At 46.0% G+C, this 22195-nt stretch overlaps 1 protein-coding gene across 3 annotated transcripts in view; it reads right to left on the bottom strand.

Annotated features, from left to right (window-relative positions):
• LOC116842356 (CUGBP Elav-like family member 3) overlaps positions 1-22195 on the bottom strand; it is a 332691-nt gene that overhangs the window by 225147 nt on the left and 85349 nt on the right. Inside the window, exon 1 of one of the 3 annotated variants that reach the window (XR_004377715.1) lies at positions 9139-10694. The exons of the other annotated variants lie outside the window; for them this stretch is intronic. The gene's annotated coding sequence lies outside the window, so the exon portion shown is untranslated. Of the gene's footprint in view, positions 1-9138; positions 10695-22195 lie in introns of those variants that run through there. 3 annotated transcript variants of the gene reach the window in all.

Genomic DNA, 22195 nt, shown 5'->3' with positions numbered 1-22195 from the left:
CGGTCGGCGGAAAGGGAGGATACGTCGAGCCAAAGGCAGGGGGGAGTGCGGGCGCGTTTCTCTTGAGATTTTGGCACCGTTTCCACCGTCGACGGCAGCCTATTCCAACTTGCGGTATTCGAAAACATTTTCCCCGACCGGCGTAAACGGATCCGACGTGAACAGCTGAAGGGCCACACGGCGTGAAGAAAACTTTCCCCCGTCACCTGCCGTTGTCACAGTTTTACAGCCGTTCCCAGTATAACACGTGATATGTTACTCGAAAAATTCCAGACATTAGTTTACGCCGCGGCTGTCTTTCGCTCGGCCGTTGAATTCTCATCGCGTCGAAGTCGGAAGCGAACGAGAGTAGCGCTTGTCGTAGGTATTGGGGGACGTTTCGTAAAAATACTCCCGTGTAGCAGAAAAGGCGAGAATGTGACACAGGGTGATAATACGAAACAAGGTGGATTTCTTAGACAACAGCTGCAATCTGTCGGTAACTGAAATGAACATAACCGTTAGGGTTCTTATGTTAACCGTTAAAGGGTTCTGGTGTCGGTGCTGCGTTGCTTATAGTGTTAAGAGAAGAGCTTGCTCTTCCTGTTAAAATTCTTCACAAGATGAGGTTAAACAATATTTGTTCTGTCTTCGTCGATAAACCTAACGTATCAACTATAGCGGGCTGATTAGAGAGTAATAAGATTAAACTTCAAAATCGCGGAGTTAGTTATTTCGAAATATTTTCCCTACTTTGAGACTCGTTGCGTCGTTTGAAAAATGACGATAAATTGTAAAAAAATGATCCGTATTACCACGTCTTATATAGTGGATAAGAAAGTAATATTTTCATTTGCGACTTCTGTTCATAGGCCTAAAAGATTTTTACATATAATTTCTGTTATAGAAATTTATAGTTATAGGTTAATTTTCACAGGAAATTCCTTTGTTTTCATTTTTTACTTATGATTTTTACACTAAGAGAAATTCAGTGAAAAAGTTATTTTAACATCAATCTTTTTATAATAATAAAAAGCTTTTTTATTTCTACGCCCGTTTCATATTACCACTACATTTTCCACTTCCTACACTATGTTAAAAAAAGTTTTGTGCTCTTGGAACAATTTGCGTTGTTATTCTTAACGATTATGAATACACATTATGAGAGATTTATTCGCCAAAACTTCTGACACTTATTAGTACAATTAGCGCATTTAATATTGAATCTTGCGTCTAAAATAGAGAAGTGGCCCAATATATAGTCGCCTTCTTCTCTACAATAATTCGCTTTTGATTTTCCAGCGAGAGGAACATCGTAGGGAGAATATTACGAATTGCACGATGCAGTCTCGCTACAAATATATCCTCGTGAGTACGCGTTTGAATATTTATTGCCAAGAGACTAACCTAATACTGGCTCGTCCTACAAGAATATCACTTCTTAAGGAACGGTGATGCAACGATGATGGAACGCGAGCGCTCGGAAGACGCAATTTTTCGTCCTCCCCCGTAACGTTAGAGAACGACGCAATCTGTTTGTCTCGTTGTATATGCATCTCTCGCGTCGGATCAAGTGAGAGAAAATTTTTCAGCCGGTGCGTTTCAAAGCGAGTCGATTCAGCGAGGGGATCCTCGGTGTTCCTCGTCATTTTCCGTCGTAGGCGGCGCGACACGGCTTATTTGATTAAGGTGCATTCAAGGCGTCATGCATATAATCGTATAAATCGCTTTTGATGTGTGAGAGCGCTCTCGCGCTCGTGTCTGCGCGCACAAGAGACCCGCACTCTCTTCGTTCGTCCGCTTTTCTATCTCTGCTTGCTTTTCGGGACGCTGGCGTGTGCGGTATCTCGCGCAGAGAAGAAAAATCAAGCAAATAAAGTCTTCAAATAAATAAATATACCTCGTGCGCGCGCGTGCGCGCACGTTGAAAAAACACTAGACGTAGAACGGCGAGGAGTAATCGCGAATAAAACCGTCAATCAACAAATGGTGCGAACGCTCGGCAAGAGAGCCTGTTATTTCTAAATTAGTCCTACCGAAGAAATAACACCACGCCCGAAGGTCTAGCGTAAATTATGTGGCGCGCGTGACTGCGATAAATATTTAACTCTCCAGCTAGCGGGGGCGGGTTTCTCCTTTCGTGCGAGACCGAAAGAGTTTACGACGCAATCTTGCGCCAACATTCACGACATATTAGTGTTCGACTGATGTTCGCGTGATAATTCAAAATTACCCGGGAGGATATGATGATATCCGCTACGAATACTCGCCTATAATAATCTCTTATTTCGTAAGTATCACGAGAGTAACATTGATGCATCTAAATCTTACTCTCCAATTTTCTTGGAGTGAAATTTCGCTTGTAGAGTAGAATAATAACCGAGTAACTGGAATCTGAGTGACCTTCCGTTCGCGTAGAGTGAATTCTCTACAATGAATTGTTGAATGAACACTTGCACGTGAAATTAAAGAGTGAATCTAATATATACTCGTTTGAGAAAAGGTTTAAATACTTTTCTGATGAAATTAAGAATATTAAATAATCGCAATTACTCACGAAGCTGTGTGGGGTAACTCATTATGACAGGAGCGAAAGTGACAATATACAATTACCTTACGAATTACAATAGAAGTTGCAAGAAAAACGTAAGTATCTTTATCGTACTCTTATTTATTAAATGAGAGTATAATAAAGATGCGATATTCGTCTCAAATGCATTATTCAGATTTGAATTCAGAATTAATTCAGAGAGAACTTTGGAGTTGAGAATCGCAGATATAAATGTCACATATCACAATCCAATTGCAAATTGGATTTCCAATTCCAATTAAAAAACTTGCATATAACTCTGAGTAAAATTCTGTCATATCTCTCGTGAGACAAGTTTCAGTATTCACTCTAAGCTTGAGTGAAACATTCACCCTTGTGATTTCGAGTGGTAATATTTTCACTATCACTTTTTGAGTGAAAATACCGTCACTTTTCAACGCGTTTTGAGTGGCATTCCACTTTCAGAGATTTAAGGAGTAAAAAAGAAAAAGAATCACTGCAAACTTTCGAAGCGTCGTGGACGCAAAGATTTCACGGAAACACGACAGCTTCATATGGCGCGTTGGAGATGAGGATTCTACCAAGGCAACGTGGTACAAAGTGCAAAAAAGTTTGGGAGAGAGAGCGTAAAAATGAGACGATACACTGAAACCGTGCGCCGTGTCTGACAATGCACACTATCCCCTCCCCCCTCCCTTTAATCTACTCGCTTTAACATCACGTTCCCTAAGTAGAACGCGGCGTTACGTTCAGACGTCGCTGTTCCGGTAACACACTTCTATGAGAAGTTCCCTCCGAGAACTTTCACCATATTAACCCAATATCAGCCATATGCTTTAGAATCAGGTTAACAACCGCTCGGCGAGATATCTTCCCTTGTGTCGGGAGGCGCTGTAATTATCGAACGTCAATCTGATTTAACGTCATTTGCGCAAAATAATGACGCGGAGCGTCAAATTGATCGCACAGGCTTTCGCGTGTCCACGCGCAACTGTATCGGGAACGTTTTTGTACGATCGTATTATATAATATAGGGAAAATATATTCGCAAAAAAGACAGTATGAAAGAGAGATTTCGGGGCTCGAGTAGACAAAGAGGCATTCGATACCGAAACGTCATTCCGTTTTAAAAAAGTTTTAAAAAAGTGTAAGCCTACACAGTTATTGGCATCCCTCTTCACCATTGACACTCTGAAAAAACCTTTCATATACGACCAGCGTTGCAGTTAACTCTAGGACTCTGAACACGAATAAAATTTACTCGGACTAATTTTTCAAACGTTACCGTTCTTAAAAACGTGCGTTTAACTTTCTTCAGCTTCGCTGAATCGCAAAAACCACTAATAGATTCATATTTCTCGATCATTTTCTACATCGATTAAAAAGGATTGAATATCGATTATTTTTCTGGAAATTATAAACAAAAAAATGCGCTGGATAAAATTTATCCACGTTTAGGGTTTTACGTAACTTTTTGATATTTATGATTTTAGAGTTAAGCAAGCACTTTCTATGATCCGAAATTTTTTTTACAACTGTGTGAACTGGTGTCGCAAGGAAAAGCAGGTTTTTCCAGAGTGCCAATGGCCAAGGGGGATGCCAATAATTGGGCGGTTTACCTCGGGGGGGTCTGATTTTACCCGTTCCATTTCGACTTGCGCATTCTCCAAACCTCAGACGCGTATATTCGCGATCGCGACCGTTCATAAATCTACCCGCCATATCGTTCTCGTCCATTAGCATCTCGTCGTGCGTAGAATCGCGGCGAGGACAGCGTATCCTGCAGTTTGTCCCGGTATCGCAGTTTGAGTAACACACCGACGTCCGCGGAGGCAAGCAGTCAGTGCTGGTGGGAAGTATAAAATGTCAATACGTTTACCGGCGGCCCATTGTTGAGCTTGATCTATGTTTATGGGCGTAACGGCGTAGTCGCCGTCGCCGTTGCATATAGAGCGACGACGCGCAGAAAGCGCAAGTATCTCTTTCTGTAATGTTCCGGCCGTAATAGTACAAAGGCGGTTCTCGCTCGTGTCCGCGAATATATACGTCGGCACTTTGCGAGCTCGCACGGGGAACACTTTGACACACGCGTTGCCGGGGGATTGTTTCGAGTTTCGAAAATTGCGATCTCCGCCCTTTGCCGTTGCACACGTCCGCGCGACCGTGTCCGCATTGTATCTCGAGGGAACTTTCATTAATCTACCTGCAGTAATCTAGGTCTTAGTCTAGTTCTTTATTAACTTATCCCCGCTTAAGCATCGTCATTCGACGAAAAAGAGAAAGATCAGGATCATGAAGTAAATTTCTAGTCGGGATAGGTAAGTCCGGATCTAGATGGCCCCAGGGATATGTCGCTCATATAGCTTTCTTTAGTATTTATCTTGAGAAGAACGATAGATGGAAAATCACGAAATAATCCTTTTGGAACACGCACACTTTCCCCTGAATTTCATTAAAATTGGAATTACTGTTAAAAAAATGTGAAAAACTGATTTAGTAATAGCAAAGTAAATTTTCAAGCTTCTCGAAATTTTGTACTAATATTCTCCATCGTCAGTGAATAAAGTTAAGCGATGTATTAATAGCTAAAGTGGAGTTTCTCGCATATGTATGATATACTCTGTTTCAGGTAATAAATTTTTATTTATAAAGTGATTGAAATCGAGCATAGGATAATTGTCCTACCTACTTTCATACTATAGCACCTATTTCCATTAGTGTCTTTCTATTTAAATTTGAAGCCACATAAAAAGAAAATTAGCAAAAATAAATAGAAAAAGTATTTTTTTAATAAAAATATTAAAATATTTAACTTTAAAACATTAAACTTAATAAAAAAAATACTAAGAGAGAGAAAAATTGTAGTCTAAGTTGAAATCTAAGAAGTTGTATCTTCGAAATTTTGAAATATGGAATATCTAGTCTCCCCTACAATGCAATCTAGATCTATTAGGTAACTTTGAACTACTATAACTTTCTCGAAAATCAATATTTCTGAACAGCTTTTTTTATATTAGATATAGAAAACCGCCAGTTATAAAATAATATCGAGATAAAATCGAAATCTATAAGTTTGAGATATTTTGATATTTTCCCGGACTCTACAAAAGTTGATGAGTGATTGTAAATATTCGTTCGAGTCTCACTGAACATTGTATGCTTGATTGCAAAACAATTTGCACACATTTTTCTCAATGAAATCGCAGCGTTTCAGGTTGTCACAATTAATTAAGGCACTGCTAACACGTTTGTATGGTAATCGGTTTTGACAGTACAAGATATAAATATTTGCTCTTTGACATATTTTTATGTGATAAGTAAGAAAATAATAAAAATGCTTACATTTCTCCTGAATCTTTCATTGCAGTGATGTCGAATGTCTCATATATTGTCACTTCGCTTCTTATCCTAACCGATTTTACTATAAAAATACGTCAATGCCTTTCAATCGTAATAGCTTGAAGTGCAGCTTGAACTTCACCGATAAAAATGGTGTGCAAACCGTTTTGCGCTCGAGCGTGCGCGGAGGGTTAAGCAAAAAGTACACAATCGGTTATCGCAGTCGACGCGACTGGTCTTACGTCCAACGAGGATAAGAAAGTAACGTCGTAAAATGTAAGTGGTTGCCAGGAAATTTGTTAATATGCAAAGGATTACGCTATCTCTCGCGGAGCTGTCGGATAAGACCCGGGAAGATCGGGGAAGTTATTTGTGCAAGACGAGAAATTACCTCCCTTCGTGCGATGTCTCGTATCCGCGCGTGTTCTCGCTATCTTACGCGCGCGTGTCTTCGAACGTGTGGCCGTGTCGGTTGTGTATATGTGTATGTGCAACCTGCGCCTGGGCTACGGCGATATCGTTTGCGATAATGCATGTGCCTAGTACAGATCTCTCGGTCGAACGATCATCCGCCGCTACAGCAATGTTCTCATTACCTTCGACTTCGCACGTTCACGCGCGAGATAATACCGCGATGTTGTCTACAGTCCACAGTGGATTTCGAAAAATTGAACCGGTGCAGACTGGCGCAGAGAGAGAGAGAGAGAGAAGGGGGAAGAGAGAGAGCTGATCGTCGAACGTGTGCCTCGTGGCGTTTGGGTATTTTCTCATTTCGGGTTATTTCGCGTCTTCCACGCTCGACGCTACTCGGCACGTAGGGGAAAATTGCCGGGCGTAGAAAAAAAGGAAGGCACTGTAGCGAGTCGCTCGTTCGCTTTGTTCGCTATATCGCGAGCAGGTTCGACGAGGCAGAGAGAGAAAGATAGACGGGGGGGGGGAAACGAGAGAGAGAAAGAGAGGGTTCGAGGTGCCGGAGACTCGCCGGGGGAATGAAACCTGATTTAGGACTGCGGTCCAGAAATCTCCCAAGAGACCCTCCGGGCTGACCACCGCGCACTCGCTTCGCTTTCCAGTGTCCCTCCGAGTGCGATCCTCGCCCTCCACCTCCACCACCTCCGCTTTCTCTCTACCGGCTCTTCGATGTTCCACGTCCAATGTCCCCGTGTCCCTGGACGCCAACAAGTGCGACTCTTTACCAACATCGCGTCGGAAATGCGTCCGGAATACTGAAGACCTCCTCCAAGTATTGCGGGCGAGAGATACGTTACAACGGTAATATATAAGTTCAGCCGGCTCGCGACGAGAGAATAGAGCGCGGAGAAAGCCACGAATTAAATTCGATTTCCCGATATTTCAACCGGATGCTGTAACGCTGTTATCTCTTGAATTTCGTAGAATTAAAAGTTAAAGAGATATATATTTATATACACACAGACATACACACACAAAGTTAATTCGAGCGAATCCAACATCCCGTTCTTATTTAAGTCGACTTTCTCCTCTCCTCGAGAAAATATCACTCGGTAGGTAGAGAGGGGTAGCGAGAAGAACAGCGGGAAAGGGCGAATTTTAACACGAACAGAGGCAATTCCACTCGATACGCTTATTCCATACTTGTGCCTCAAACTTTCCTTTGGCTCATATAATATCTAGATTCGACTGCTTTTATATCGAGTGGATCCTCGCGAAGCGTAGGGAACGGGCCGTCTGGAGGCAAAGTTTCAGACGAGGGCCACGGGAAAAGAAGGGAATATAAACCGAGGGTAGGAAAAGGAGGCAGAAAGGAAGACGCTCCTGGCACAGCCTGGCGTGTAGGTTACTACGTGCCTGCTCGCCGAGGCATCCCGTGACCGTGGTCTGGCTTAAGGATTCGGGTCAGGCTGTAACCTGCCTCGATTGCAAATACAGGGGGGAAACACTCTCGGAGACGCTGCCAAAACCAAAACTCAAGTGGCACCGGGCGTGGGGGTGTATCGACAAAAACGCGAAAATTTAATCGACTTTCGCTGCCCCTCCTACTTTTCTGCGACTATATACACGGCTCGTCGGGGAAATCCTTGGACCGATATCGTTTCAAAATCAAAGGGGATAAGTTACTCACGTCGTTCGGTCTGACCGAAAACCAGTAACCTTTAAACTTTTCCCAGCTCGCCCACCAGCCACTTCTCTTGCGGAGCACGTATGTGATGCTGCCCGTAGAGTTATGCAATATGCACACTCCACGATTGATATTTCATTACTAAGCAAGTGGTCTAAATTCTATTGTCCCTGACGTTTCTCCTGTGTCTCCTCTCCCTTGTCAATAAAGCAGAAGAGGTTCGTGTTATGCCGTTCTCGTGTGTTAAATCATTATCGGCGAGTCTCGTCATTGCCCGCGTGTTACACATGCAAAAAGGATTGCGGCAGCCCGTGTCGCGAAAAATACGCGTTTCGCTCAAAAATGCTAAAAGCATGCGATGTCACGGAAAAATAGCGCACCCTTTGTCACCGGATATGAATCTTATTGAGCATACTTGGAATATGCTCTCGCAGACGGCGGTGCAAGAATGCACCCGCGAAGCGGCGAAAGCTCGCAGCTGCAGTCACTGAAGAATGGGCCGACATACCGCGAGAAGTTCTTCGCCATCTTTTTTCGAGGCTCGCGCCGTCATGTAAAATTGTGGAGGTAGAAAATGTAAAATTCGTGCGAGCCGGCGGATATTAAAACGAGGATAGCCCGCGAAGCATAAATCGTGTCAAGTATCTACGCAATAACTTATCTCTTTTCATTTCCATCCTTCGCGCCCTTTATAAATAGATATATACAGAGTAAGCGATGCAAAGCAGGCCCTCTCTCTCTTTCTCTCTTGCGCGCGCGCGGAAGAATAACATCCCACTGTCGTTTCAGGCATGCAAATCCACTCGATTTTACCGAGACAAAAAAAGAAGAACAAGATAGCGCAAAACGTTCCGCGGATATTTCGAAAAAGAGTTCGTCATTATATACATTTTGCGACGCGCGCTTCTCCTCTCGCCGATGCCCGCGCGTTATTAATATCGTTACCAAATAGTTAAACGTGACGAAAATTCGGCCGTCACACTTTTTGGCAGCGCCACTCCTGCTACGAAGCTACGTTCCAAACATCACATTGGATACGAAAGAAAATGATATATGTGACGCGCGTGTATAATGACATCTCGCGTGTAGACGCAGTGCGAATTGTGGTGCGCGTGTATAGGCGCGTGTATCGCGCGGATAATGCCGAAGAATAATCGCGACATTGCGATACCTGGCTGATAGAGATAAAGGTCCGCGGCGCGCGGCCACACAATCGCCGAGCGCTCCACGCTGCCTGCTTGATTCCGCGTGCTTGCGGATCCCGGAAGTCCTACGAAGAATCGCAAGCCACGAGCTCCTGCGCGCCAAGTCTCGCCAAGTGTCGCAGACAGTGTCGAGTCGTAACGTCCTTCACGAGTCCTCGTCGTCCCCTTCGGCGGATCCGCGATGGTGCACCGTCATCCCTCTCCACCTGCCGCTTGCGACATGAACGCGCGTGGCGCGCCGAGGAAACGAGGCACGCGTAGGCTTCGCACAGATTCGATACTCCGGTCCTCACAAAGCGCGACTCACACACTACTCACCCCGGTGATACGGTCCACGTAGTACGCGCGACAGTGCGTGCCTGGAGGCAGCATGAATAATACCGTGTACGCGCGGATGCTCCGCGCGCGGAGGATCCACGAGTCTGAACGGCGCGCGCGGAAGATAGAGCGGCGGTCGCGCGACCGCGAGCGCCGCCGGCACGCGTCCGACGACCACGTGAGAGCTAAGAGCGATCCGATCGGAGTCCACGTGTCGTCGATCTCGCACGCGGAGAATCTCCTCACCTGGACCAACGTTGCACGCGAGCTCGCGGCCTAACCGACAGGAGAGGACACACACTGGGGTTCGTTGTGACGGTCCGCGAGAGCAGGGACTACTGCGCGTCTCTGCTTCTTTCGCGCGTGGTCAGTACTCGTCACGTCTAGGCACCACGAGCAGCAACATTAGTAACCAGCACTACACACCGGCACTACACGGTACGCGGATGAGAATCTTGCTCTGCCAGCCCGGCACGTCACCTAGCAGCGAAAGTGCTCCTAGTGCTAGGTGTCACTCGACTCCGATACGCTGGTACCGCCGGCGAGAGCGTCGACCGCGTGGCTACCGACCGTCCTCCGCCTCGTCGTCGTCGTCGTACACATCAAGGAGAAACCGCGTCACACTACGGAGCGCAGCGGAGCGACGTGCGACTGGCGGAGACCAGCCGTGGCGTGGAGACCCCTCGGCGGGGCGTCTCGTAATTCGCGTCGAGAACGCGCGCCGGCGACGACGACGCGTCCTCACCCACCGACGAGAGAGAGAATCCGTTGGAAATCCTCACACACCGGTGCGTGTCCTGGCGCGGATCTCTCGGATCTCACGGACCGGCGATAGGGAGAGGACGACGACGACGGCGGCGGGGGGAGTGGGGGGGGATGATGATGGATGCGGGGGAGAAGGGAGCACGGCGCACACTGTGCCTCCTCCAGCTGATCCGTCGTGCGTCGTAAACGACGTTTGTAACTCGTGCACTCCGGCTACGACGCCGCCTCCTTTTGCCCAAAACGTGGAGATGGTGTACACTGCGGTCGCTCTCCGCACACTGAGGAAAGCTGACGTCACGAGCCCACCACGCGGAGGTGGTCTCGCGAACGACCGTTTCGCGCCGGCGCCCGCGGCGCAGCAATCCCTATAGGCACACACAAGCCAGTACAACCCTGCGCGCCGGTGTGCCACCGGTTCTCTCTCCAACTATATATACGTATATATACATCTCTATATACATATGCGTGCGGGTGTGTGTATTCCACCCACCAATACCACACACCGCCGCGCGACTCGTTCCACCTACGAACGCCAGCCGAGTAACGGTTTAACCGTCGACGGAGGAGCTAACACCTAATGGGGTTTTACGTTACGTCACGTTGGGCACGGTCAAAGAGAGCAAACCCGCGCTGCTTCCGGATACTCGATCGATTTCGGCGCGGAAAAAAACGGGAATCCGTGACGAGTAATTGATTGTAACGCGTGTACACGTTATCGCGAATATGCCTGATCGATGCATGAGAATGAGGCTACGCCGCGCGTTTCGCGCCGGGGTATGAGTAATGTGAGGTGTGCGGGAGAGAAAAAGGGAGATATTCATCAACTCGCGTTAACACGTGTATCGCGCTCGAGATAGAGCAGCGCTGCTTTTTCGACCCGATAAGCAGCCAGCGTGCAGCAGTAATGACGATATTGTGTGTGTTCTCTTGTCGGGCAATCAAGTCCATCGACTGACAAATGGAGACGTCAAAATCCTAGGGACATGTGCGAACAGGGAGTGCCAAAGCGCGCACGATATGTAACGACGTCGCGGTTTCCCCAATTTTGGCGAACGCAGAGTCCTGCCTGACACGCGCGCAAGTAGTAACGGCCGGATCTGATCAGACGTACCAGTAGGAAACGTACGAGTCAGTCAGCCGATCTAGACGGTTTGGTATCGAGCGATGTCGGGTCATAGATGATTGCAATATGCGGACGGAAAAAGTACATTTGCAATATTATCAGTTGTGCACGCATTTAACCCTAATTTTGCGCGACTTTTGATAGAACTGGCATATCAAACTTGAATTATATATTTTACTTTAGACGTTGCATTATTTTGCACAGTTTTATTTTACTCGCGCTTTAATTGGACATCATTTATCGCGAATGTACCCTGTATCTTGCATGATTAATGTGACTGTGCATATATTACGATGTACGATACGCAGATTCAGTGAAAAGATTTAACAACATGCATCATTGGAGCAGAGTTAAAGCGCGTGCATCGTTAGACGCGCGATGTAATATTTCATCTATACTGATTTGCGAAAACAAAGGGATAAAACCGATTGGCCGTTGGTCCTGCGGTATTATCCATGATCCCCTCAAGCTGATCCTCCACAAACAGGAAACCCAGAGCACGAAATTCCGAAGAGAAAGCTCGGAAGCCCTATCGGACCGCCGTTATGGGTGGAAAGTTTCGGTGGAAGTTTCTTCCTAACTCCGTCAACTCCATAGGAAACGACGGAGAAATCCGAATCTAAGATGAAGGATCGGCAAGGATGACGGTACTTCACGAGAATTTGCAAAAGTAGACAGTTTCGAAAGACAGAGAAAGAGATAAATCTGGCCTCGAACATCGTCGCACGAGCGCGCGCAGCCACGCACACACTTCACCCCCGCGTCAGTATTCATGAAGCAACGCCAATTTCCCGCTAGAAATTTTTGATGGGCGCGATCCGCGAGTGTCGAGGTAATGTCCAGTCGATAAACGGGTTAAAACGAGGGACGCCATAGGCAATATGATCGGCACCGCGAGACACGGGCTCGTCACGAGCGAGCAGCTTGGCTTAAACAGATGTCAGTCAGTATGTAGGTTGACGCAGCGTGTTGGGAGCAGAAATGTTGAGGGTCTAAGGAAGAGAAAGAAAGAGAGATAGGGAGCCCGCGCGAGAGAGAACAGCCACCCGTCAATCTCGCCCCCGTTCCATCTCCGTCGCTCGCTCTCTCGCTCTCCCTCGCTCTCGGTCGCCGGTGGCGTTGGGTGGGCTGATGGTAGGAGGTGGATGGAAATCAATAGCCCTGAATAATGAACCCCAAGGCAGCACCCTCTCTCTCCGCTCTCCACGGTCTGGAGCAGTCTCTCATGCATCCTCTCGTTCGAAAGAGGAAGGGAGAAGCGGCGAGCGAGCGCCGAGACAGAGAAAGAGAAAGAGAGAGGACGAGAGACAGAGAGAGAGAGAGAGAGAGAGAGAGAGAGAGAGAAACGCCGAGGGTATTCTCGCTTCCTCTCTTTCTCTCTCTTCTTCCTCCTTCAATCTCCTTCGTCTCTCCTCCTCCTCGCTACCGAGGCCCTACTGAACCCTTCTCCTCCTCGTTGCCCGAACGGAGGTGTTTGTGTCCTTTCCTAGTCCCCAACTTTGCTACGAGACCCCCTCGAACCCAATTCGGATAACCGACGGAAGAGAAGGAGGAAGAGAAGGAGACGGAGGAGCAGGAGGACACGGAAAATGATTACCCTCCTCCTCTTGCCCCTTTTCCCTCCCCCCTCTTCTTCTCCCTTCATCTCGTCCCCTCACGACGGATCGATGGTCGTCGAGCACCTTAGTTCGTGATTCTCGTGGATTCGGATCAATACCTACTTTAGCATTGCAATAAAATGGTCGGACAGCGCGTTATGATAACCCGGGCTGCCTCTCCCACTCTTATCGAGCACCCATTGAAAAAGCTACTTTGGCCGCACTAAATTTATTTGCGACCACGTTCGCTGTAAGACGTGTATATTATCGCGTTCTCTCGCCGCGACGACGGTAATGCAATGGGAACGAATGCGCGAGGACTTGCGAGTGTGCGCGAGCGCGTGAATTAATCCGAGAGATTCTATTAAGTTTTTCTCGAACACCACGAACGCTCAGGAGGGGAGTCATTTTGTTGCGATATCGCCGCAATTGATTGACGTGGCGTCGCGGAGCGACGGTCTGCACTGCCGGCCACCCTGATTTCTTCATCCAGCGCTTCCGATACCGACGGTTAGAATAAATAGACCCTGTCAATTTGCATAGTTGTTAACGGGCATGCTTGGCAAACTCTTATCGGCCGCGCAGCTCTTGAACCTCCTCCCGACCTAGCCAACGCGTTCCGCGTTATTCCTACGGCCTCCTTTGGCGTGCTTCACGAACGCGAAAGTACCTCTCTCTCTCTCTCTCTTTCTCTGTCTCTCTCTCTCCCCCTCTCTCTCTCTCTCTCTCTCTCTCTCTCTCTCTCTCTCTCACGTATACCATCTCAAGTCCCTATCCACGGAATAAAGCGCTTATTAAAGATCGATCGAGGGCATCGCGATGTTCTTTATCCGCGTTATCACATTCGATATTACTTGGAAGTCCAGAAGCACTTGGCCGGCGCCCGCGACATACATAATTTATTTATCTCTCGGCAATCGTAGCGTGCGACATCTGTTGTTACGGGACGATATATTTTCATCGCGGCTTAAACTCGATCACGCGCGCGCAAAAGATGACGCGTAAAGTTGTAACGCGATCGAAAGTTCGCTGCAAATTGAATTTGCCGTGGAAACGGAGAGTGCCGACGGGAAACCGCAGTTTTATTTACGCAGTTGTGCTCTTGCATATGCTCGAACACATACGCACACGCACACGCACACGCTACACACACACACACGCTACACACACACACACACACACACACACACACACGTTTGTGAAAATATTTTTCTTCCTGCAATTTCCCTCACAGTTTGAAGACGCGGATCACCAGCGAGACGAATGTTATCGCAAGCAATCAAACGGATCGCGGTGCCGGTCGTGTTCTTTTCAGCCAAAAGCCAAAAGAGCCCGGGGCGGATCCACGAAACTACACCTCGGTAAAGGCGGGCTGGTAACGACTATGCAAATTTCATTTGGCCCGGCCCAATTCTTCACACACGGAAGATTAAGACATTAGACTACGAAGAGGGGAGCGAAAAGCACGCTCTAAACCGGAGAGTGAATATAGACGACGGCGTGGGAGTGAAAGAGGAGCTTCACCGCGAGGGAAGGTGTACACCAACGTACTCCTACAGTCTCAATTATCCCGTGTCTTGGGTGATAAATCACTCGTGCATGTGTGTGTGTGTGTGTGTGTATGCGTGCGCGCGAACCTAAAACGGTGACGCTAATATTTAAGTTGCGCATGAAAATTCGGCCGCTCGCGTGCGCATCGTATAAAATAATCCCGGCGGGTGGTAGCTTAGTTATCACGTTTCAGGTCGAGTCTCTTACAAATGCAGCTGTTGTTCGTGCGGCGGCGGCGAGGCTGTTTTGTTGGCTTCGCAAGGGCGCGATAACGCCGTATCTTCGAAAAGCAAATTTCACTGAGTGCGCCATTCGGCGTATTTAAAAGAAGCGTACACGTGGCAAAGCACAGAAAAGTTGCGCACGAACTTTAATCTGCATACAACGTCAGCGGGAGGAGCTTACGCTTTGTCATAATGGCAACCACGAGAAAGTTTCTTTTGACGTTTCGAGTCGCGTTCTACGTAAAACATTTCGCCGTGACTTATAATTGCGCATTTCGTTTGTAGACGTATGCGCGGCCGCAGCAAATTCCCGCACGTTTGACAGAGAGATGAACGTTATTTGTAATTTTCGGGAAACTGCTCAGCCGCGTTGCGTTTTATCCTTTTTGGCAGCCTGAAATCTCGCGTATATTAATTTCATGGCTGCGTTGTAGTTTATGCGAAGCGATTCGCGCATAATGTGAAAATGATTATTTACTCATGTGTTCGAGGCCCGTATCAATAGTCGTTATTCGAAGTTTGTTTCATGTGAGGTTCTTAAATCCTTATTCAGAATTAGATCCAATTTTTTTCATTGAATGATACAATATATATGACATTATATCTATAATCCACTGGAAAACTCTCATCCAGCTCTGAATTCAAATCAGAGTATCTCATTTGAGAGAAGTTTCAAATAACGGCTATTGATGTGGGCCTGAAATAGTTGAACATATCAAGTTTTTTTCTACATTATTTTAATTGAGGTCAACGATAATTGGGAGCAATTCGGATAGAATGATACATATCTTTGCATTCAATTTTGAATTATTATTTGATGTAAGTTATCGATTTGTCATTACTGAAGGAGATTAGCAGTTGACTGAAACGTTGATGTGATTTTATGTCACTTTAAATAAATTATACAAGAGAAGAAAAAAAATTATATTTTTAATATATTTTATATTTAATATATTTTATATTAAAATTTATATTTAAAAAATAAAAATACTTATTCGCGGTGAGTACTTTAATAATATATTTATCAGAACTAATATACTATATATTTATATATATTAACTAGATATATTTATATTGAGAAAACAATTTTTTTAATAAGAAAATAGACATTTTTCTAAAATCGTTGCTTTCCACGAGAACAGTTATTTATTCCATTTAAACAAAAAAAAATTATATTTAAATAAGTTAATAATTTTTATTTTGTAGATATTTTTCTGTTAATGCATTTGGTCTGAGTAACGACATTAGGCTCTTGTCGATCAGTTTATTCAATTACTTACTCGTAAATTTTTTACGCACCATCTTTGCTCTCGCGCATTCTTGATTGCCGAGGAAGCATCGTGAAAGTTTTTGCTGCTGCACCTTCCCACCGCGAACATATCGATAACATTGCGTACAACGCAATCATAGATACCAATGGATAGTGTTATCTCAGGCTCAAAGGAAATTAATGCATTCACATTTATCGGCGATAGTGTTCTCTCGACATGATAATACCCGAAAAATTACAGTCCACCCCACCGCCCCCGCGAGTGAATCCTGACAGCAGCGGCGCGACCGCGCCGCGAGGATTTCGCGTTCGCCTGCCGGTACAACGGCAGGAAATGCAGCGGCAGGTTATGCCTCCTATCTCGAGATCCTACCTCCCGTTGCTGCCTCGATGGGAATTCCCATTCTTCGCGTTCGACGGCCCGGAATTTTCCGGCAGGCGGCTTCGACGGGCGCTCTGAACTTCTTCCCTCCCCCGTGCCGTGCGAGAGTGTAATTTTAGTTTGATACCGGCGCAATAGCCGTACGGCCCGTCTACTCTCCTTCCGATGTAATAACGGAAGGCTGGAGAAGAAGAGCGAGAGAGCAAGAGAGCGAGAGAGACAGGGAATGGAAGAGCGAACGAAACAGTAAAAGAGGGAGAGAGAGAGAGAGAGAGAGAGAGAGAGGGAGGGAGGGAGAAGGGCAGCACTACTTATCCCCCTCCGTATTTTCCTTTACAGCGACTCTCCTTGCCCCCGATCGAGACAAAGCCGCAGGTATTACCTTATTTCCCCAGCGTCTTTCCCCTTCTATCGTGCAAATCCTTCTTACGCGAGTGTTCGCCCGTAACCCATTCCACCCTCGCACTCGACTCTCCCCCTCCCCCGCCGTCGCTCTCTCCTCGCCTCCTCTCGTCTCCCGGCTGATGTTTACGCCGGGACAACCTATTCGCGTATTATATTCTCAATGGATTTCGCATTCTTCATGCGCTCGCGCGGGACGGGGCCTTCGATATATGGAGATAGCATCGCGACGCAGCGATACAAAGACGTACGTGTGCTGCTTTTACGTTCTCCCTTCCTCCCTCAGCATCGCATCGCTTATGTAACTGGGTAACCAGGAATAATATAATGACGCACAATGCGAGAAATCGCCACTTCGTGTCACGTCCGCTGTCTTACGCTATCTCGCTCGACAGTCACTGTGTGCCCGTAAAATGCATTAATAATGGAAACAGTCGCTATTATTAATCGACTCCTCCAGCGAAATTTTGCTGAGATCGCAGCTTTATACTTATATGAAGAGAAAGATTGGTTAATTCATGAACAGACAACCGTATTTCATCTGAAGCAGCCAGTTTGATTATAACAACTGAGTTCAGATAACTAAGATCAGTTGTCATGATCAAACGGCTGCTTCAGCTAAAATGCACTTGACAGTCCGTGAATCAACTAATCTTTTTTTTCCGTGTATAGCTGAGAACCACCAATTATAGTGAAAAGAGTAACGCGTTCAAAGAGACAATTTTAAGGATTAATATCTTTAAAGATGCGCGTAAACGGAAATTTGAATGCAGTTATAAATGATATAAAACAAAGTTCCACATCGTTTGCGCCACGTCGACGTCTAGTGGGTCGATTGTTGCGGCTCAAAGTGCCACTTGAACTTGTGTGGCATAATGAGAAGCCATTCTGCTGCAATACTTATACCAAACACGCCATGCCGCGCATTGCTGCTCGTAACGACAGGCGTCATTTCGCGCCGTGCAAAGACTATCGTCGACAGATTTTTCACGCGACAAGCGAATACAACGTTTCATCATGAACGCCAACATCGTCGTAGATCCCACCAATTCCCAATGAGCGGGAGTGCGATGTATGCACTCGATCGATCCGTCGGACGGCACGGAAAAAGAGACGGATGTAGAGAGCCTGCGGCAAAAAAGTAGGATAACATACGTCCGTGCACGCGACGGGAGAGACCGACGGACGGACAGCCCTCGTGCACGTCGCGTCGAGAGGACGCGCGAGGGAGAGAGAAAGAGAGAAAGAGAGGGAAGGAGAGAGGGGAGAGAAAGAGAGAGAGAGAGAGAGGGTGATGGCACAGAGAGGGTGTGAGAGAGTGGAAAAGGGAGAGAGACAGATGGGGGATGAAGAGAGAAGGGACATTGCGGAAAGGTCGGTGGTGGGGTTGGTTGCCATTGTAATGGCGTGTGCCATAGTCCCCATGTGCCAACCACCCTGGCAGCTGAGCCCTCTGGTACGCTCTGCTGTTAAATACGCTGAAACGAGCAAACCGTTCGCGAGAGTTAAACTCGTAGTTATCACTCGAATCGATATACTATATATATGTATGTGCGCGAGAATTGAACGCGCCCTCTTTAAATCCTCCCCGGTGGACCGAGCGAATGCTCGCAATTGAAAGAAAATGCGGCCGTTTTGTTCGCTCCTCTCGAATCGCCGGTTACAGCGAGCGGAGAGTCTTTCATTATTGGCCGCGACTGAGAGGGCGAGACGAAAGCGGCGGCCTCCTTCCGCGTGTCCCGTAGCAGCTCGTAAGGAAATCACACCGCCGGAGTGATTTCAGCCCGGCTCGGTCCAGTCCGCTTCGATTGACGAGTCGCGAGCGCGGCGAGTCCCAATTCGAACCGCGCGAATATCCGTGATTGTGGCGAAACAACTGAATTACTTCCTTACGCGGCTCCGCAGGTAGAATCCAGCGCGCTCTCATTAGTACGTACAGCGACGCTGGCAAACGGGACAAGGGAGAACAGAGACGGCGGGAACGCCTCTCGAATACCGACGACGGCTGGAAGTCACCGAGTAGTATCGTAACTAACCAGTAATTAAGTACAGATACCGAGGTGGCAGCCAATGGAGCGGGCGCCAGGATAAAGAAGATGCAAAACGGATTCCCGCCGGCGGAGGTGGAGCGCGCGAGCTTTTTTATTTGCCTCGAGTCGTAACTCAATCCGGGGACAAACGCGCCACGAGGAAAGCGAGGAAGAGACGAAGCTAAACCAGACTGTGGAGGGTAGGTCACTGTGTCCCTCCGAATGCGCCAACGATCGTCGACACGTCGTTACGGGATGAACGTAACGCTTGCTTATCGACGTCTGTCCTTCCATGCGACACGAATTATGTAATGGAAAAAAAATAAATCGAAAACACAAAAGGCAACGCGGACAGAGGCATAAATTGATGACGGTAACGACGAGGAGAAGGGACCAGAGGAAAAGGAAATCCGCATCAGGCGGCGGATGAGGCGCGGACGGTAAGAGGCGAGAGAACCAGGAAGAGACGCGCAGCGGCGTGCAGCTAGGGGAATCAAAATATAATTACACAAAGGTAAGCCGTATAACACGGAGACAGAATCGCGGGGAAATAGACGGGTCTCATTAAAATTGGAGAGCTGTTTCGAAACTACGAGACTGCCGTGTCGGTTGCAGCCTCGTCACCGTCGAGCATTACCTTTCCCTAACTCGGGCCCACCACCTCTCGTCCCTTCGTGCACCCCCACTTTCGCGTTACAGCGTCCCGTGAAAGCTTCAAACAAAAAGAAACTTGTTTTCCGCGCCGCTTGCGCAGACGACTGTTAAGGAAAAACTGTGTATCGCGTCACGCAGCGACGTTCCGCGATCTCTGCAACAGCGCGTGAGAAAGCGATCGTCGCTGGTTGCAAACCTGCTCGCAGTACGTTTGATTCGCCCCACGATGCACTGTCGAAAGGAAAATTTGGTATACTGGATCCAGAATTGGTTAAAATGAAATCAACCCAATTTCTGGCAATTGCTACCAAAAAATTTAATTGCCACTTTTGCTTTCTTACTAATATATCCTACTTAACACAAATAAAAAATATGATATAATGCAACCTTATGTATTAAATATTTTAGTATTTTTCAAATACAAAATTAATTTTTTTCAGTGTAGTTACCACAACTGTCTGGTGATAATTGCAGATAAAATCGGTAAAACAAATTCTTCATTTAAATAGTTTGATAAATATAATATAAAAAAATTTGTAATGATTGCTAAGTAGTCTATTGCCAAAGTATTTTATATATTTATTACGTAATGTAGTAAATATTACACTACAATTTTACTTAACGAATTGTTTAGTGATATGTAACATATAAATAGTCACCATGTCTTAATGACAGATACCAAGCCGCTAAAGATATTTGCTAATCTTTATAAAACCATTTGATTATATATTCATCTACACGTGTACAATTGTAGCTATTTCGCCAAAGCATCTGGTAACTATTATCCAAACTTGATAGTTATTACCAAATCCTTTTTTTAGTGTAAGTTGTGTAAGTGTAAGATTTTCAATAGCAGTTTAAACTTGGATTGGAACAAGTTTAAACTCTATTCTAACAATGCGTTTGTTTTGTTTAAACAGAGTTTAAGTTAAAATCTATGTTTAAACTATCATTGAAAAACCGGCTCTAAGAAAACTTAGGCTTAGATCTAGATGAAAAATTAAAGTTGACAGTTTTATCTTTGTTCAAAAGTAAGCTGTTCAAATCTCGATTATTTATTCCTTACATTTATTCGCATTATTCGACAAACGCGAGAATCTCCAAAATAGGATGCTCGAGTGTATTGCTCGTTTGTTTCGCGCTCCAGTTCAGAGGACGCGTGTATATAATTATCCCAAAAGCTGCTCTCACGATACGAGCAACTTTGTTGTTTTTCGCGATAAGTATCTCAATAACGTTGGTAATGTTGCAGCGGCGAATTCGTGAAATTACCGAGAGAGACTGCAGTGCAACCGATCCGTATCGGTGCAGATTTAAGTCCGGCGCGCATGATATATGTAGGCACGGATTATTTGATTTAGTGGACGTGCGTCAATGCGCGAGCGAATGCATTTGATTCGACGTTGATAAAATCATTCCCCTTGCCTGCCGTTTGTTTCGCCGAACGTGAGCCAGATCGATACACGGCAGCACGGCAATATGTTTCCGAGCAAAAATTCCACGTGACAATCGAGAAAAGTATCCCCATTAAAAATTTACTTGGCGATCTAATTGTCGCTGTGCGCGCAAGCGTGCCCTGTAATACCAGGTAAATTTACAATCGACGCTCTCCAATTTGACAAAGTCATTACGGTTCGCTTAATGCGCGCGAAACTACAAAAATCGACAGCCTATTTGCAGACACGATTCTCTCGTACAATTTTAATCACTCGGCCTCCTTGTCGAAAGAAAGAGAAATGACTGATTCAATTTAAATTATAACTGTTTGTTGTCCCGACCATATCTTTTGTACAAATGTATACTGCATGAGTTAAATGTTACTTGTGTTTCAAGTATCTCATAAGTTTATATATCCGCGAATTTATCATAAGTTCATCGTGAGCATCAAATTTATTCAAGATGCGTTCTGAATCCCAGTAAGTTTAGCATTTCAATCAGTAATGTTCGATACAAACAAATATTCGCTTAACGTACTTCATAAAGCCGAACCAACATATTTTTGGATGAAGTTTTGTGATATTTTCGCAAAGAGAATAAATTCTTCTTTCAACTACACGATAATGATCTTTCTGAAAATTTGCGATGAGTATATTTTGTAGTTGTCAAGAGCACACTCTTTGCTGAAGATAAGCTTTACTTTGAAGAAGGGAAGTGAATTGAGCAATCACATTTCTCCTAGCAGTACATTTTTCTCTGTGTATAGCAAAACGGTAACAGTAACATATAAGAATCTTATCGCTAACATTGCAGTACAATTTGCGAAAAAGATGGGTTTCCTTACTATAACTAATGACTTCTCTGTGTGTGATTACACAGTTACAGATCCCAAATACTTTTCCCTCAGTGTGTGCCTTCACCCTTTCGGTAGAGTCGCTGTTTTATACGGACGCGCGCGGCGTAGCGCACAGAGAATCACTGGTTTCGCATTGACGAAAATATCTAGCATCTTAACGAAACTTTACGAACACACGTGTCCAGAATACGGAATTCCTCTCGCGGCATTTTCCCCGGCAACAACGGAAAATCGTCGAGTCGCGGCCGTGCGGCACGGCGAAGTTGGAAGGGAGGATAATTCGAAAGATTAACGAGCTATTTCCAGGCAAAAACTCGAACGACCATTCGTCAACCATAAATTCCGCGTGCCTACAAAAATAAAAATGCGCTCGACTCGCTCTCCCCCCCCCCCCCCCCCCCGCCCCTCCGCCC

This window comes from Odontomachus brunneus, unplaced genomic scaffold (assembly GCF_010583005.1).
Source record: "Odontomachus brunneus isolate Ranch 3 - 2012 unplaced genomic scaffold, Obru_v1 Obru_scaffold_024, whole genome shotgun sequence".
In the NCBI taxonomy this organism is placed as follows: Eukaryota; Metazoa; Arthropoda; class Insecta; order Hymenoptera; family Formicidae; genus Odontomachus; species Odontomachus brunneus.
The sequence above is the reverse complement of the archived record's forward strand: the minus strand, read 5'-3'. Positions and strand labels throughout refer to the sequence as shown.